This window comes from Onychomys torridus, chromosome 10 (genome assembly GCF_903995425.1).
Source record: "Onychomys torridus chromosome 10, mOncTor1.1, whole genome shotgun sequence".
Lineage (NCBI taxonomy): Eukaryota > Metazoa > Chordata > Mammalia > Rodentia > Cricetidae > Onychomys > Onychomys torridus.
In genome coordinates, this window is record NC_050452.1 from 35,628,697 (window position 1) to 35,634,696 (window position 6,000).

A 6,000-nucleotide genomic window follows, 5' to 3' on the forward strand; every position below is an offset into this window, starting at 1 on the left:
GGAAAGGTATCCTGACAGTCTGGAGCCAAGGAATACCATAAAGTCACACCATACAACAACCTCACATGAGAGATTTATTGGGAAGCAAAAGCCCAGCAGGGTGACTGCCTCTGCTAGGGAGAGAAGCAGCAGAGAACTGAGCAGGAGACAGGTTTGCACAGCGTTTCTTGGGGGTGGAGTTTTCCAGTGTGGCCTGGGATTGGAGGGATTATGTGGCCTGATCTTGGTGGAAACTCAGGGATTGGTGGGACTTTATACTGTAGGGTGGAACCTGGCCACTGTCCCACCTGGGGGTGGGGGCTGGGAACTGCCATTATAGCCCTTAGAATAACTGTGCATAGCCAATAGTCAACAACGGCCAGCAGACCCAGCACAGGGCTTTAGACAGAGAACTTTCTGGAACTATTAAGAAGATCCTGAATATACAGATAAAATAAAATGTGGGGGAGGGGGAAGAAATTATACAATTTCAGATATTTAATTGTGCATCGGTGGATGTCAAGAAGACCACTTCCACATTAAATAGACCACATCCGGGTTCTACAGCAGTAAACACCAGACACACAGTTCCAGGGGTTGACCTACCTACTCACCTCAGCTATCAATCTCCAGTATTATTCTCAGTTGACAAGGTCTGCTTCCTGCCACCAGCAATAAAGCCACCTTCCCTGTGTACCTGCCTGCCAGACCAGGGCCTCCTGCTGCATGCACTCCTGGGCTTGTCTGCATCTGGCCCTCCTGATCTCCATACCCACCTTTTAAAACTGTCTCCCATCTGAGCAGGTTAAATTCTAACCTTCCAACTTGTGGTTACTCATTGTTCTCAGGTCCTCAGGCCATACCTATTTTAAACAATAGATTCCCCTCTCAAAGTGGCATCTGGTCCTGCCTCTGAAATCATACCAAGTCAGAAAATAGGATTCCTCTCCATTGCTGACCCATCCAGCAGACCACTGTCTCCTGAAAGCCCTTAGCTGGATTTGAGACTCCAAGTCAGGGCACCACTGTTGGTTTTAAATAATAAGCAGCGATGTTAGCGTGCAGAAAGGTCACGAGGTGCAACAAAACCCAGGGTCAGAGCTTTATTAGGAGGGTGTGGGGACAGAAGAGAGTAACCAGGCCTGGAAAGAGGCATGTGCAGAAAGAGAGAGAGAGTGGGTGGGGGGAGAGCAGAGAGAGGGGAAGAAGTCTGTGTCTGGCTTCTAAGGATTCCCCTGCATATGGGCAGGTGGGCCTACGGAGCTATGCCATACATGCACTGATTGCATGACCATGTTGCACACATTTGTGAAATAACACAGTGCACTAATGACATAAGGTATAAGACCCCTTACTTGGCTACTGAACTGTGCAGTCATACAGCTGGAGTGGCAGATCCTAACATTCAAGACTTTTTGCTTATTATAAAAAAGTGGGCTGGGCAGTGGTGGTGCATGCCTTTAATCCCAGCACTCGGGAGGCAGAGCCAGGCGGATCTCTGTGAGTTCGAGGCCAGCCTGGGCTACCAAGTGAGTTCCAGGAAAGGCGCAAAGCTACACAGGGAAACCCTGTCTCGAAAAACCAAAAAAAAAAAAAAAAAAAAAAAAAAAAAGTGGGTGAACAGGAATAGGGGCATCGTGTCTCCCGAAAAACTGCTTCCAGCTGAGTTGGTGGGCATCTCTTTTCCCTGGGGAGGACTGGCTCCCATTTGGTTAGGGCTACTGCTTCCCTTCCACCCACCAGGGGACCTCAGGGCTGGAGCGGTGTCTCGCATCCTTCTTTCCTACTGGATGCAGTCATGGCCCCACAGTTTGCCGGTGTCCTTCCACTCACTACCTTTGTGACTTGTTGAAGCCCTTCCTCTCTTTTTCCCTTGGCACCATCTATATTTTCTGGTCCAGCCTCTTCTCAGGGTCACACAGAGGCAGACCCTCATTGGCCTTCTTACTGGAGAGTCCCCCAGGTATTTTCATACTGTTTTAGTAATTATGTTCATCGGTTTTGCCCATCAAATTCATTTCTAAAAAGGCTTTCAGATACAGAGAAATTTCTCCAGGTTCTATGACAGCCACCGTCAGTCTCCTCCAAGCTTTAACTGCCCCTGTCACAGACTCACCCTACTCTCACGTACAGTGTCTTCTGCTGGTCTCATGAAAGCTGTCCTTTACCACTTCCCAACTGTCTTTTAGTTGCCTGACTTCAAATTGAAGCAAATTTTCAAAGAGGTCATAAATGAGCTAATAGGATTTGCCTTTAAAGTTAGAATTGGTGAGCTAGCCCAGTGGGTACATCTGTCACCAAGCCTAATGATCTGAGATTGAGCCCTAGAACCCACATGGTGGAAGGAAAGAACCATCTTCCATAGATTGTCCTCTGATCTCCATGCATGTGCCCTGGCACGTGTATGCGCACACACATGCAGGCACACACACACACACACATACACACACACACACACACACACACACACACACTTAAAATCTCTAATTCCTTTGGCTAGGCAATTCCACCCTCATAAACAAACGCAATGGGTGGAAAAATTCATAAAGCATGCCTGCTTTAGCAATAATTTTAGAAATAATTTAAATATCAAGTGATAGCAAATACGCTGAATAATTACAACATTTGCTTATTATGAAATTTCCATATTGGAACATTTTTTAAAATATGAAGGAGAAATGTACATACTTACAGGGAAGGATAGCCAATGGTGCATTAAGATAAAAACAACAACAACAGCAAAACACAGATCCTGCTCGTCATACTACATTAGCTCTCTACTGCTGGGTAGCAATCCCCCAGCACTCACATGCCTTATAGCAACAATCATTCACTGGTTCACAGTTTTGCGTGCCTTGTGAATTGAACTCATCTTTGAGGTTTTTATCTCTGCTCAGTGTGGTTGGCTGGGCTCACTTACATGTTTCTGAGCAGTGACAATGGGGACAGCTTTCTCTCCCTGTCCTTGGCCATTTCCTGGGATCCTTCCAGCAGCCAGGACCCACATCTTCTCAGCTTCAGCTCTTCCCAGGTCTCACTGCCTCCTTTAACTCTGCTCCTATGGTTTCTATTCCATCTACCCTTAGAACTCTCAGCTGCCTCTCCCCTCCCTCCCTCCCTACTCCCCTCCCTCCCTCCTTCCCTCCCTCCCTCCTTCCCTTCCCTCCCTCCTTCCCTTCCCTCCCTCCTTCCCTTCCCTTCCTCTCTCCCTCCCACTCTCCCTCCCTCCCTTCCTCTCTCCCTCCCACCCTCCTTCCCTCCCTCCCACCCTCTGTCTATCTCTCTGTGTATGTTATTGGGACCTAACAGATTAAATACAATCATTTCTTTTTGCTTTTGGGGGCCTTTTTTACAGTCATCTGAGGCTTCTCACTAAAAGCATTTTACTTTTATGTGTGAGCCTGCACATACACACACACAAACTCACTCTGCTTGGATCTGCCAAGCACTATCATCTTGATTGCTGAAATCATGGGTGTGTGACAGCATGCCCAACATCAGTTCTGTAATTTTAAAACAGAACAATAATCTCCCAGTATGAAGAGACATTTGTACAGCTCATGCTGAACACTAGTGGTGTCGGGAAGGGAGCTGGCCCATCCGAGAGTCATTTGAAGGATTCTAGCATGCCTGTCCTAGTCATGACTGCACGGCATGCCCAGAGCCCATGCTCAGTCATGGTTTCCCAAGGTGAACACTCAGGTGAAGGATAACATGAATGTTAAATAAATAAAAAAATAATAGTGAGATTTCAGTATTCATTCTCCAAAAGTGCGTCCCTCCCCTGCCAAGGGAAAAAAAAAAGACACACAGGTTCTGCAATACACTTAGGACATGCAGCTGGAGCTGGTTTGGAACACTGAGAACCTGTTTGAACAAACACACACAAAATGGGACCCAGCTGCCTGAACCAGTTTAGAAAACATCTAAAATGAAATTCTCCTACATTTTCCAATCGTTTTTCATTGCAAACGTGATTTTCCGGGCCAACCAATTAATGAGTGCAGTGATTGACCAGGGCTTCTTAAATTCAAACTTTAACGGCTTTTGTGCACTAAAAACAGAGATAATTGTCAGTGTGGTTTCTTGGCTTTTGTTGTTGTTGTTGTATATTGTTGCTTTCCAAAGTTTGATATAACACCAAAATTGTCCTCTTTTAGGACATCCGTGGTGCCCCACACACTGTTCCTTTCATTTGGGATGTTTACTATTGCTGTTTTTACTGCTTTTAGGAAAAGACAATCTTGTTGCCAGCGTTGGAGACGAAGCATGGAAGCTGTAGCCCCTGCCTGATGAAGCCAGGGTTGAGTCTCTTCTCCGTGACTGTCCAGGGAGATGCCAGAGTTAGTCTTGCAGCCTTGCACAGAGCCAAGAAAGAGGTGACTTCAAAGAGAAATGCCTTTAACTTGAAGAAGGCAAAACAAACACAAAAACAGACAGATGTGTCGGGACGATGACATCACCCTCATCCCTAGCACCATGCATGGACCTGTTCAAGCTGTCTATGATTTGGAATTTAATGGGAAATTTTAAATGTAATCATTGCTTCTATTCTGATTTAAAGTTTAGGCTACTACAGACAAAACTGTTTTTTCTTAATTCTATAACTCTATTTTATCTGCCCTCTCTGCTTTTAGACCAGTCTCTGCACCCGAATCCTATCCTGGAGGGAATCAAGTGGGACCCTCTTAGTGCAGAAATAATGGAAAAGGCTGTTCGGCCAGACGCTGCAACATGAACTTCTCAGGAGGAAGCTGTGGTGGGTTCTGCAAGCAATTGAGAAAAGCAGAAGGGAAAGATGGGAACATCATGCTTGTTCTCTCCCTCAGCTTCAAGGCTCTCTGAGATTCCCAGACATGACCCAGTCCTTCCAGACCTTCTCTCCTTCAGTGGCAAGAATGAAATAAGTATTGAGAGCAAAGTTCCATGAAACTATTGGAATGATTACCAAGAAAGGAACAAAACCCCAGCCACAGAGACAGGATGCATGGCTCCTCTTTTGACCAAGTTGACTGATGGTAAAACTGTCTAATGAAATTCCTCAGGGAGTTTACCTACGTCTCCTTGAAAAATCTAGAATGTAGAAAACACTTGTTCTTTGTTTTTCAGATATGGCAAACCCTGACTTACATCATTGTGATTCCGGTGTGAGATTCATTTTACAAACATGTTCTACACAGGTACATCCGAAGTTGATTATGAGAGAAACACTTCAAGCAGGGTGTGGCGACATAGACCTGCCATCCCAGCACTTGGTTGGCTGAGATGGGAAAACACTAGCTTGAGGGCAGCTTGGACTACATAGTGAGTTTCATTTGGAGCTACATGATAAAACCCTGACTCAATTTTAAAAAGAGAAAAAAGAAAGGAAGGAAGGAAGGAAGGAAGGAAGGAAGGAAGGAAGGAAGGAAGGAAGGAAGGGTGGCAGGGAGAGAGGGAGGAAGAAGCGATTTAAAGTACAGTATCAATTCCTGAAACTTAAAGAAAGAGTCTGGTGGGAACCACATAAGAGCCGACCAGGAACCGTAAGTGATACACCGACTTTCTGGGGAGCCAAATGGATAGTGATTCATGAACCATGAGACCCTCAAGAGTCTGACTGAGGCACCCATTGAAGAGTGACAGGGAAGAAATGGAAGCTAGGAAACAGAGACTTGTCTCAGCTGGCCTGGCATCCCTGTGTATGTGTGGCCTGCCTAAAGCAGGGAGCTTAGAGGCTGCATGAGCATTCAGGAGGCAGAGGCAAGCAGATCTCTGTGAGTTTGAGGCTAGCCTGGTGTGCGAAGCAAGGTCCAGGGCTGTTACACAAAGAAACCATGTCTCAAAAAGAAAAGAGGGGAAGGGAGAGGAAAGGAGGGAAAGGGAGGGGAGGGGAACAAGAGAGGGGAGGGGAGGGGAGGAGAGGGGAGAGGAGAGGAGAGGAGAGGAGAGGAGAGGAGAGGAGAGGAGAGGAGAGGAGAGGAGAGGAGAGGAGAGGAGAGGCTACCCAGACACCCTTCAGTGCCTGCCAAGCCTCAGCAT